Source organism: Asparagus officinalis, chromosome 6 (genome assembly GCF_001876935.1).
Source record: "Asparagus officinalis chromosome 6, Aspof.V1, whole genome shotgun sequence".
In the NCBI taxonomy this organism is placed as follows: domain Eukaryota; kingdom Viridiplantae; phylum Streptophyta; class Magnoliopsida; order Asparagales; family Asparagaceae; genus Asparagus; species Asparagus officinalis.
The window spans coordinates 59,092,983-59,106,364 of NC_033799.1; the positions used below are offsets into that span (position 1 = coordinate 59,092,983).

The 13,382-nt window shown below is 34.4% G+C and overlaps 1 pseudogene; it reads left to right on the top strand.

Annotated features, from left to right (window-relative positions):
* On the top strand, positions 7,062-11,110 carry LOC109846443 (annotated as a pseudogene).

Sequence of the window (13,382 nt, forward strand, 5' to 3'; positions counted from 1 at the left end):
GGGGACTTCGAGCCATACTTCTTTACACATATATTCTTGAATAGTGCAGTAGCACACACTTGGGTATTCTGAGAGGGATTATGAAGGGTTTTGACCCGATTACTTTGAGAAAGAGTTTAGAACATGCTATACACACACCTTCTGGATATCGTTGATAAGCTCAGTTCAGTACTACGGGGGTAGTACGTCGATATTCCACATGTACAGGTCATTGAATCGGATTTCAGGAGGCTTGATCTAGCCGTCCGTCCCGCAATAGGGTGCGATAAGGCTCGTGAGCCGTATTTCTAGGATACCTATTTGGTAGTCCGTCCCACACTCATGTTATGCACTGAGATTGTGATAAGACTAATGAGCCGTGTATACAGTTTAAGATACCTACAGGGTAGTTCGTTGCGTTAAGACAATTACTTGATAACCTAAGTGTGGCAGATGTCGGTTATGAATACGACCTATCACTGAACTATATGACCGAGATACATTGCTTTTGAAAGCATACAAAGTTATGTGTTGGTATTTTATTCTATCTCCCCAGTGATAGTGAAAGATATTATAAATACGATGTGTTGATGTCTTAATTCTTTACTACTTACTTTACTTCTTAGTTGGGATCAATGATTAGAGATTTACAACTTGAGACCTATGGTATATATATGAGGGTTTCCTTGTTTGGATTATTTTGCTCGACGTACCAGTCTCGTATTATGAATTTCTAATTAATTATTTTATTTAGATTATTTATCTTTAGTTCGGTATTAATGTTTAGATGTTTACGATTCAGGACATATGTTATATACATGAGGGTTTCCTTGTTTGGATTATTTTGCTCGACATACTATGTCTCGTTTTGTAGGTATCTAAATATTAATTCCACTAGATACGGGAAAAATAATATAGGTAGACTATGCTTAATGGATAGAGCATCCACTCCATCTAGCAGCACTTCCCTTGGGGGCGGATGGAGGTAATCTTGCTGTAGCGCTGACGCTCTTGTTGTTGTTTCCTTTTACTTTTAAAAATACCCTTTCAGGTAGCCCAGAGTGTCGGAGAGCCACAGGATGACAAAGTTCTGGCATAGTCGCTGTCGCACGAGATGTATTAGAGGCTCCACTATAGTTTTAGATTTTATTCAAACTTAGAGTTTATCTCCATTTTGTAAAGGCAATGTGCCTTAGTTTAACTTTTTGTTTTGATTCATGTTGAGAAATCGTATGTTATTTCAGACTCCAAATGTATTTCAGTTTATTACAGTTAAGACATGACCTTCATTTATGAGATATCATCTTCTTTATCATGCCTTAGTTCACTTTTACTAGAGGATATTACTATGATTGGTGAAACTTGTTGTTGGACAGTGTGGGTGTGACGCCCCTGGGTTCACACAAGGCTGCAGTCCAAGGTAAAACCAGAGATGTTAAACCTAATATGCACCCACACTGTGCATAAACACGTTTCACCAATCACAGCAATATCCTCTAGTGGAACCAAATAGAAGTGCAGGTACAAAACAGGCAAAATAAAGGGAATAAATGTAATAGACATGATATAAAAGAGATATCTCATAAATAAAAAGAATCATGGCAAAATAAAGGGAATAAATGTAATAGACATGATATAAAAGAGATATCTCATAAATAAAAAGAATCATTTATTAACTACAATACATCTGATATCTGAATAATTAAAATGTCTTAATATGAATCAACTAAAAATCGTACTAAGGCACATTGTCTTTACAATATAAAAATGAAACTCTAATGTCTGGATAAAACTCAAAACTATAGTAGAGTCTCTACAAGTAAAAATACGCAATGATAGAAAAGGTTAGAACAGTTGCTTACATGCATAGTGCTTCTGAACAAAGACTTAAAAGATGGAAACAATTTTGTAAAAGAAAAAATGCAAAGCTTAGACTAATTCCAAAAGATGTTGACCATAGGTGGAATTCCACATATGCAATGTTAAGTGTAGCAATAGAATATAAAGATATTATAACTGATTTTATAAACTATTATGCTTCTAGTTCTAGTTCTGGTAGCACTTATGGAATAACTGAAGATGAATGGACAATTATATGTAATTTAAATGAAATGTTACAAGTTTTTTATGATGCTACAATGTTATTATCTGGCTGTTATTATCCAACAATTACTTTAGCTGCTTTACAAATTTTAAATATTCAAAAAAAATTTGGGAAATATCGTATGGATAATACTTTTGGACCTATGATTTTTGAAATGGAGAGAAAATTTAATAAGTACTTTAGGCCTATTCCTCATATTTTTGGTTTGGGGGTTCTTATTGATCCATGCTTGAAGGATATTGGCCTTCGAAGTTTGTTACAATCTTTGTATGGTAATCAGGTTATAGACTTAGATGATGGAACCACCATTACTGCTACTACTCATCATTTAGCTATTAGAAGTTATTTTCAAACCTTATATGATGAGTATGCAGCTAGACATGGATGTGTAGCTACACAACAGTCTACAGCTTCGGTTTCTTCGAGCTCATCCCGAGCCCGAGGTAAAAGTGTAAGTTTTGATAGGTATGCAATGGTAGCCGAGCTAACTGGTGGATCTGGACTTGGATCGTCATCATCGGAGGTTTCTGAAATAGATGAATATTTTTCTGCTTCTTTAGTTAGATGTCAAGGAAATGCTTTAGATATTTTGCAATGGTGGAAAGTATATGGATCAGTTTCATATCCTATACTTTCCACCATGGTTCGTGACTTACTAACAGTGCAGGTTTCGACGGTAGCTTCGGAATCCGCCTTCAGCACAGCAGGTCGTTTGATCGACGATCACAGGACATGCTTGGATCCATATACTGTACAAGCGGTGATGTGCCTACAAGATTGGTGGAGGTACGAGAAGCGAACGCAAGGCATCGATCGGATGGCTGGAATTGAAGATAAATTTGAAGAATTGGGACTAGCAGATAGATATAAAGAATAGATTGTAGTTTTTATATCTTAGCTTAAAATTTGTAAAGAATTATTTTGGAAATAATTGCAAATGATAGTGATATAGGTGAGTAGGTGCCAACCTAGTTGGGATTTACTTATCTATTGCCCGGACCCGGCCCGGGGTACCCTGGTCCGGGTCCGGGCCCCGGTTTTGCCCGGCCCGGGCCCGGATTTTTGGGCCGGGCCGGCCCGGATGGACAGGCCTAGCTGGATGTAGCCAGAGAAGGATATGGGCACGGAGCACTCCTCTTTTCTGGAACTCTATTGTGTATGCCACTGTCATGAAAGAAGAAAATGAAGGTTAGTAGACAATATTTTATATGAACAATATTTCATGCAAATCAATTGTTATTCACTTGTTTACAATTTGGTTGTAGTTTGAAAGAACAATTTAATAAAAATAATATATCACATGAGAACATGATAAAATTTGGTTGAGTCCTGGTGCATGGCTAGATAGACTGAAATGAGACCAGACAATTTTTTATTTTACTACTTTATATTGAAGATTTATTAAAAACTTCCTCTTGGCCTACCAAGTCCCCTTTTTATTAAGTTGTTGGCATCTTTTCTTATTTGTGTGCAAGTCATTTTTGTAGTTATTTTTGTTTCTTTATATACCAATGGCTCCTAAATCTATTTGATTACCTTTTTTTTCTTGCAAAGTGACTTTGTGGAAGCTGCTAAGCAGTGTATCACAATCTATTAGTACTGATTATACTACTTGTTTTAACATTTTTTAGACATATGACTTGCAAATGTATCACAATCTATTAGTACTATGATAACATCTTTTGTATTCGGAAGCAAAGTTAGTTGAAACTGTTCATGAACTTAAATCAAGCAGCGGTAGTGCAAAGTTTGTGTCAATGTGATTTGTATCATGTTCTCATGTGATATATTGTTGTATTTTCCAATATATTTTCATAATATATATTTGCATAATACATAACCTAATATATTGGCAAATACAAAGAACCTAATATTATTGGCAAATACAAAGCGGTAATGCAAAGTTTGTGTCAATATGATTTGTATCATGTTCTCATGTAATATATTATTGGCAAACACACATATATATTATGCATTACATATATATTGGCAAATACACAGAGCCTAATATATTATGCATTACATCATCTGTATATTTGCCAATAGAATTCTTCAGAGTCATTTGTTGAATAAGAATTCTATTTCTAGTTTCTAATTCTCGAAGGATTTTATTTGAGAAAAAAAATCCTCCTAAAAATTTTGCAAAAAAACCCTCAAAGGGTTGTAAAACCCCCCCCAAAAATACTCAAAAGTCTGCAAAAGACCCCCAAAAAATTGCAAAGAGCCCCCAAAAAATTTGTAAAAAACCCCCAAAAGGTTTGCAAAAAGCCCCAAAAAATTTAGAAAAAGCCCCAATAGTTTACAACAAGCCCCCTAAAAGTTTACAAAAAACACCCCAAAAGTATTATATATATAGCTACTATAGTTAAATGGGCAAATGAGTAGCCCGTTTATTAAATGGGTGAGCAAAAACCCGCCCATTTAGAAAATATTAAATATGTCATAAATGGATGAATGGGCAAAATATGCCCACCCATTTAATACCTAAACTCATCCATTTAACATCCTTATTGCGAACCAAAGTTGAGAAAACACTAGTACAAAACAGGACAGCCCAAACGGTTGGAACCGTTTGGGAAAACACACTCCCAAACGGTTAGAACCGTTTGGGCAAAAAAAACCATTTGGGCTAAAACCGTTGGGGAAGAGTCTACCCCAACGATCACCCAAACGGTTATAACCGTTTGGACAAAATCCCAAACGGTTATAACTGTTTGGGCAAAGTAATATTGTCCAAACGATTACAACCGTTTGGGCTAATTTCTATCCAAACGGTTGTAACCGTTTGGACTGTATATTTTAATATTTTTAAATTTTGACTATTTTATTTATCTACATGTTTACATCTAATATACACATCTCACACAATGATTACTCATTATCTCACAATGAAATAAAAAACATATATATACACAAAAATGTCCCAAACGGTGCTGAATATCCAATATTATATATACATACACAATGATTACTCAATATATAATATTAGAGGCAAACATATACATACACAATGATTATTCAATATCTCATAATGAAAAACATCCAATATTATATATTTGTCTCTAATATCCAAAAATGTCTCAAACATCCAAAATATGATTAAGAGTGGCATAATCCATCCAGTCAATGAACATAAGAAATTCCTTGAAGAATGCCCTTCTGGGACAAGCCCGAATGCCTCAAGTCTGCAAATATCCTGACAACATTCTCATTTTGTGATAAACCTTGAGCACTAGAAGTAGAAGTGTTAGTAGTTGAAGCAGGACGAGCAGAATGTGGCATATCGGCAGCGGACTGAGGAATTAGAGCAGGACGAGTAAAATATAGTGGATCATTAAGAGTCGGAGCAGGATGAGCACTCTGAGAATCAACCTATAAAGTAATAGCAATGTATGAGTGTATACATATTTGAGCGTTAAGTCTATGTGTATGTTTACGTGTGTATAAGTATTAAATGTATGTATATTTGTGTATGCCAATGTACATGTATATGCGAGAGTGTGTATATTAGCATATGTTCGAACGTTTCAGATTGAAAACGTACCTCTGGAATATTGTTCGATGCCATAGCTAGAGCAAGGTTAATGCCAACACGAAGCCCCTAATTTAGGACACGCTGCATCAGAAATGAAATTTTAATAAATAAACATACAATTATAAGATGGAGCCATGACAGGAATTTCTACAAATAACATATCTTACTCTGTTCCTGTAAAAAAATAAAAAAAGTATAACCATTGGAATCGAGAGCACTTTGTTTACTACTTTGTGCAGAATATATACAATAACAAACCAGTACTGCAGTACACTTTATGCTTCCTAAACGAAGCCATTTTTAAAATGCTATCATATTGTGTAATACGTTAATAATGGTCCATTGACAATTCTACGTTAATAATGGTCCATGAACAATTCCAAGTTTACAATTTATCACATCTAGGACAATATTATTACATCATTCACGATAATAATTTTTCAATCATCAAACCAAGTATGTACAACCGCTGAATGCAAATCTAACTCATGCATACCAATGCAATACTTCAACTCCAAACAATGCAGAGTCAATCTGCATGCCTACCCATGTGTGGCACATGCCACCTATTTGTACATCATGATCTTGTTTGCTTGTTATTCATGTACCCTTATTGCATAACAACTCAATTTTAAATGTTGTCTCTAGCATACTTTCGTTTTTTTACATATAAACCGTTTCAGATAATCTCAATCAAGTCTTGTTAGATTACGGTAACCAATTAAAGCAGGCAGAATAAGTACAATGTAAGGTAGATTGTCTGGTAATTCATGGACAGATGGTCAAAGAATAGAGACTCAGAGACCACGATGCTCATATGTAGTTTCTTTATTGAAGGTACTGCGATTCAAGAACAATAAGATCCAATTGTATTCAAAATAGAAAAGAACTATGTCTCAAGAAGGTCTAGTCAACAGCTATATGTATGAAAGCAAACAGGTGCATCCGTAACTTTATTCTGTGAATCTTGCTACACCACATTTTGCAAAAGAAAAGTTAAAAACCACATTTTCATTGAACCAAGGAACACTGTCATTCCCTTAGGCTCTGTTTGGTTTGAAGGGAAATAGAAGAAAGGAAAAGAAAGTGCAAAAGAAAGTAATTTTTCTGGGAAATAGAAGAAAGGAAAAGAAAGTGCAAAAGAAAGTAATTTTTCTTTGTTTGGTTTGGAAGAAAACGAGAAAGAAAATGAATCTTAAAATCACTCTTTGTTTGGTTTGGAAGAAAACGAGAAAGAAAATGAATCTTAAAATCACTGTAGAAAAACACCCATATACCTGGTTCTTTTCCCCTTTCCTCACTTGATCGGAGTGAAAATGAGAGAGAGTGAAAATGAGAGAGAGGAAGAGAAAATCCCGTTCGATGCCTCCTTCAAAATTCCCGACTCTATCGCGACTCCATCCTCTCTCTCTCTCTCGATCTCTCGATCTCAAATCTCCTTGAGCTCTCTCTCGTCGTTCTCTCGGATCTCTCTCCCTCGACCTCTCTCGGATCTCCTTCATCCCCGCCGCCGTCGACATCGTCCACGATCTCACCGGCTCCGATGAAGGCCTCCGCCCTCTCTCCTCCCGCTCCGACCGCCTCCTACCCCCTCTCTCCCGCCTCCTCCGAGATCCAGCGGAGCTCTCCGCTCCCGCGGCCGAAGCTCTGATCAATCTCTCCCAGGATCATGGGATTGCGGAGGAGCTTGTGTCCATCGGAACCGTGAGTACTGCTATGGATGTGATGTATAAGGTTGGGGATCGTAAAGTTGTGAGGTTGATGGTGATGTTGTTGGCCAATTTGACTCAATTGGATTCTGGAGCTAGGTCTCTTCTTTAGGTACATTTGATCTTGAAGTTTCATGAATTTATTGAATTTATGTTTGTTTGTAGAATATACTTGATCAAGTTATTGGAAATGTAGACAAAGGTCAGATTTTGTAAAACATAAACAAACGTGTTGAATGATCGATATGGGAAGAGAAGAAGGGTGAAGAAAAGTTTTTGCTTTTCTGTTCTTATCGGCAACACTAGGATGTAGTAAATAATTAGCAGTTTCAACTTTGGAAGGGAGGGTAAACGTATTGGCCTTTGATGGTATAACATTTTACACTATACTATTAACATCCGATACTTTAGTGTGGTATATCTGGATGAACACTTGAAAAAGTAACAGTGATAATATTCTCTCTCCGTTCCCCTGTGCTTATTCATAGTTAAACTAGAAGTTTTTTGTTTAGCTGCCCATATTGAAATAGTTTCTTAAATTAGGCCACACCAATTCTGCCACAATTTTTAGATTATACTTTTACTCACTTTATTCCTTTTTCCCAAAGGCCTCTGTATTTACTTTTACTCACTTTATTCCTTTTTCCCAAAGGCCTCTGTATTTAGGACCGCAACCTTAGCCTTTCCTATCCTAAACATTAAATAAGATGGTTACCTCTGTATTTAGGACCGCAACCTTAGCCTTTCCTATCCTAAACATTAAATAAGATGGTTACCTAAACATTAAAATATTGAATAAGATGGTTACTGATAACGTTTATATCAGATTTGAATCAAGACTTAATGAATCAAGTTAGTTTCTAATTGATACTAGCTTGGAAAATTAACACTCTAAAACAGCGATTAAGTGGTCAAACTGCATTATTATCACAATTAGTGAATTTCAGAATCCTGTCACTCATCTAGCACACTTTATTTGAGTCAATTTCACATGAGTGTCGAGAGCATCCACTCAGTTTCAATCAAACTGCTTCTAAATTCTAGCTATTATAGTCAATTGTTATCCTGTCTCTTTAGTGTAGTGCGCAGCCATCTTTGCGTAATGAAAATTCCTATGAGCTGGGAGGGTTCTGTCATATACATTATTCTACATGCATTTTAAGTCAATATATGGCGTACTAAATGCTGAACTATTCTTGTCAGGTTGGAGAGAAAGTGGAAGGCTTGTATGTCTCTAAGCTTATAAGATCATTTTGCAGGTCATCTTCTAATAAAACAACTGGTTAGGTTTTTACCCTATCACATGTCTTTCAGTAATTTTACGTTGGGAGTATATATCTTTTGGAGTTATTAACAACTTTAGTCTATGATCTTTATTGATAGCTGGGGTTATCTTTGTTTTGCTCTGGACTAACTGAGTTTCTGTCACCTTTCTATGATCTTTATTGATAGCTGGGGTTATCTTTGTTTTGCTCTGGACTAACTGAGTTTCTGTCACCTTTTTTCTTTGTGATGATGATCTGTTTCTGTTTCTATTTGTTGCAGAAACACCTTACTCTATATCCTATAGAGCAATTTTTACCACCTTTCTTCAAATTTTAGAACCTAGATGTAGTGTTTGTATGGCTTTGGCCAGGCATATACTTAGCTACTTATTTTTATTGTTTTGTACCTGTGTAGAGGATACATTTGAACATGTTGTTTCCATACTTGTAAACATCTCGAAATTAGAAGCTGGAAGAAAACTTCTTTTAGAACTAAAGGGAGGACTTCTGAAGTAGATAATTCGCCAGTTTGATTCCACAAATTCTTTGAGAAAGAAAGAGGTAAGAGAAAGGCCAATTAATTAACATGAGTACTATTTCTTTTGAAGCGAAACTTATGCATCTCTTATACATGACAATCAGTTGCATATAGTTCATTGTTTTAACTTCGTATCCACTATTATTATTCAAACTTTTTTTCTTATTTGAATTATTAATTTTGAAGAATGCTCAAGTTTCTACCTTTTGATCTTATGTCATCAAGCATGCTGGTTGGGAGCTCTAGTTTCTTAATTCGAGTTCTCCATGGGAAACTTGGGATAATTGAAGCTTGGTTGGACCTGAACTTGTCTTGTTCACATAATTCTGCTAATTTCCGCTTGCAATTAATATTGCAGGAGAAATGCTTTTGTATTCAAATTTTGAAACGAATCACATTAATCTCCTAACCTTTGAAAGTTATGATTGGTCCCAAAATTTTCTTCAAATACTATATTTCATTGGTTTTAAAGAACTACATAGTCTCAAACTGCATCTCCAAAAAATTCTACTATGACCAAATATACTTCAGTGCAGATTATTTAGATTTAAAAGAAAGTTACCTCTAGACTCTAGCAATTTTAATAGTTCTATATTAGGGAAAAAATTCAGATTTTGACATAAAGATGTGCATTTTCAGATTTTAATCTACAATTTTCCTTTGTTTACAATATTCGATTCAATATATCATCCGAGACCAGGTACGATGGCTTCATAATTTATCTCGATGGATATTTCTTGTCTTTTGATTTTCTACGATGTTGACACCTTTCTGAGCATACTCTTGGTCAACGATGCCCATCAGATATTTTCACATTGGTAGTTTTATTTGAATTTGGGTTATTGTGTAGTTAACTTAATTTTTGAATATTTATTTCATATGTCTGACGCAGGTATCTTCATCCACATCAAAGTTGCAGAATACTGTTTTTCCTGAACATGGGTATGTTGAACACTTTTGTACCTCTCATCAATTCTTTAGCCTGTTGAGAACAAGTCAATGTACACTGTCACTTACATATCCTATTTAGCATACAAATTGTATATGCACACGACACATTTGAGTGCATGATGCACATCCAAAGCCCACAATACATATGTCACATTGTAGTACAAGGAATATCTATGCATGTCTTAATATCAAAAATGATATATTTTGGCTAGCTCCTGTAACTTCAATGTTACTTATCCTATTAGTTTAGACCACATGCATTCAATGTTACTTATCCTAGCTCATGTAAATGACCTCCACCAGGAGCTTTCAAAAGTTGAAGGCCCCGCTGGTGTTTTTCCTTTTCATGATGGGAGGATTGTCTTTGAGTTTGAACTTGCATTGTTTGATAGTAATAAGTACATCACCTTATTGTTTGTAATTCAATGTTTATCGAGTATGATATTATATTTCTTATCATTGAAGTCTGTTCCATGTACAAAGTTACTTATATCACCAATATATGCATCTTTTCTTTTTGTGTGTGTATGAAATTTTTTCTAGTTCTGATTTATATACAGATTTACAATAAGCATGCCTTCAAGTTATTTCTCTATTTGTAAGTATTCAGTAAATTTCACAAGATTAGAACACAAAGCCACATGGTTCTGGGACAAACTTAACATTACGATAATTAGTCACTTCCATCAGAAATGATTAGTCTTAAGAAAAAAACCATCATATGACGAGTGGTAGTTTCCTTTTGCTTCTAAAAGAATGTTAAGATTTCATTTTATAGGGTTTTTATGTTTATATTCTACTTATTTGAATTTTTTTGAATTAATTTTAAGGGATGAAGGGAGCGAGATTGATGTTTTGATGGGCTCACTAAAGTCAAAAACCAAGGACTTCAGCATATCTCTCTCTCTCTCTCTCTCTCTCTCTCTCTGGTTAAGATTTTCTATATGAAATTGATTGTAGTGGACTTTGTTGGTTAAGATCTATATGAAATTGATTGTTAAGATCTTCTATATGAAATTGATTGTAATAGACTTTGTTGGTTAAGATTTTCTATATTAAATTCATTATAATAGACTTTGTGACTAGAAATGGATTATACTTTATATTAGGAATATCATGACATTTATTTTAGATTTGTTTTGGTTCTTTCATTGATCTTTTTTCTACAAATATTATGTGTGAGAAATGTTGTTTTTTAATTAGTGGAATTGTGGTTGTGCTTCTACATGTTAATATCATGTGTGAGAATTGTTCTTTAATTAGTGCAATTGTGGTTGTGCTTTTGCTTGTTAATTATTTTTTATAAATTATTTAAAATCTAAATCTAATTCCAAAAAGTATGAATTAATTTATATTGTGATAATTTTCTTCCTCTTTTACTTAGAAAGGTAACCAAACAAGAGAAAATGACTTTCTTATGAATTTTCTTCTAACTTTCCTTACAATATTCTTTCTAACCAAACAATAAAAGGATTATCATTTTCTTTTCGTTTTCTTTTCCTTTCTTTTTACTTTCTCTTTCTTTTTCTTTTCTCTCCCTTTCTCTCAAACCAAACATAGCCTTAGGCTATGTTTGGTTTGAGAGAAAGGGAGAGAAAAGAAAAGGAAAGAGAAAGTAAAAAGAAAGGAAAAGAAAAAGAAAAGAAAATGATATTCTTTTTATTGTTTGGTTAGAAAGAATATTGTAAGGAAAGTTAGAAGAAAATTCATAAGAAAGTCATTTTCTCTTGTTTGGTTGTCTTTTTGAGGAAAAGAGAAAGAAAATTATCACAACATAATTTTAATTCATACTTTTTGGATTTAAAAAAAATTGGCAATTTCCTAACACAAAAACTTGAGTGGCCATCAACATCGAGTTTGTAAATATTAACAAGCTGAAGCACAACCACAATTCTGCTAATTAAAGAACAACATTTCTCACACATAATATTTGCAGAAAGAAAGGTCAATGAAAGAACCAAAACAAATCAAAAGTAAATGTCATGATATTCCTAATATAAAGTATAATCCATTTCTAGTCACAAAGTCTATTACAATCAATTTCATATAAAAAATCTTAACCAACAAAATCTATTACAATCAATTTCATATATAGAGAATCTTAACCAAAGAGAGAGAAAAATATGCCGAAGTCCTTGGTTTTTGACTCTAGTGAGCCCATCAAAACATTAATCTCGCATCCTTCATCCCCTGAAATTAATTCAAAAAATTCTAATAAGTAGAATATAAACATCAAAAACCTATAAAATTAGCAAAACATATGCAGAATATAACTACTATATGTTAGCTAAACCAAAAGAAGAAAAATGACAGTGATAAAACCCTTCCAAGGAAAAACCATCACATGATCCTATCTCCTATAAGTAATTAAGAATATATATTTGTATGAGTGCAGCAGACTGCACACCTATAATGTAAGTCTGTAACCACACTATATATGACATCATAGTTCGTATTTACAGCCAAAATTCTGAAAATAGGCATATGACAACCCCAAAATAAGCTCCGAAGGATGCTCCATCCTTATCGGTGCACCTACAAAAATGCTTGGACCACAATACATCGGAACATGAAATATGTACAGGGAGAGCTCACACCTCAATAACCGAGTTAGAAATGTCAACAAGTTTATGTTTTTAAAATCATCAAACAGAATATATAGCATATATCCTGGGTTCTTTTTGAGTTAAGCCTGAAATATTGCAAACCGGAACGGATGCAAATATGCATTACTTTTCAAGGATGCTAAGATAGACCAGTTCTATATATGCACATCCACAACTCCCACACAATGATAATTTGGTCTTGAGACAATTTAACCACCTGTGGCTATGCTCCCCGCTCAACTGTTGCAGATAAACACTCTCATAAGGGGAAATTGAGAAGCGTTGAAGGATACATACATTCGCGATGACATATTCTTGAATATACATGTGATACATGGGAGATATATATAAACTCATATCATATTCCAAATCCAATTAAGTATCATGAAACCAATCATCGTTATAAACATAACTAGCTAGCTTACTCCGATATATCGTGACATCTCTACACCTAAACAAGTAAGAAACATGACATCTCTATGCCTAGACAAGTAGGAAACAACTCATTTCTTGAATCATAAGTGATATATCTCAGTTCCTCCAACATATATGTGCAGTTAGAAAGCGATTTTCGCTTGTCTAACTTGCGCCCCCGCCTAGCTTTCACTTGAATTTTCCGGATCTAGATGGCAAAGAAGAAGAGGAATCCCTCTAAGAAATCCATCAACTTAGGATCAAAAGCATCGATTCCTTGT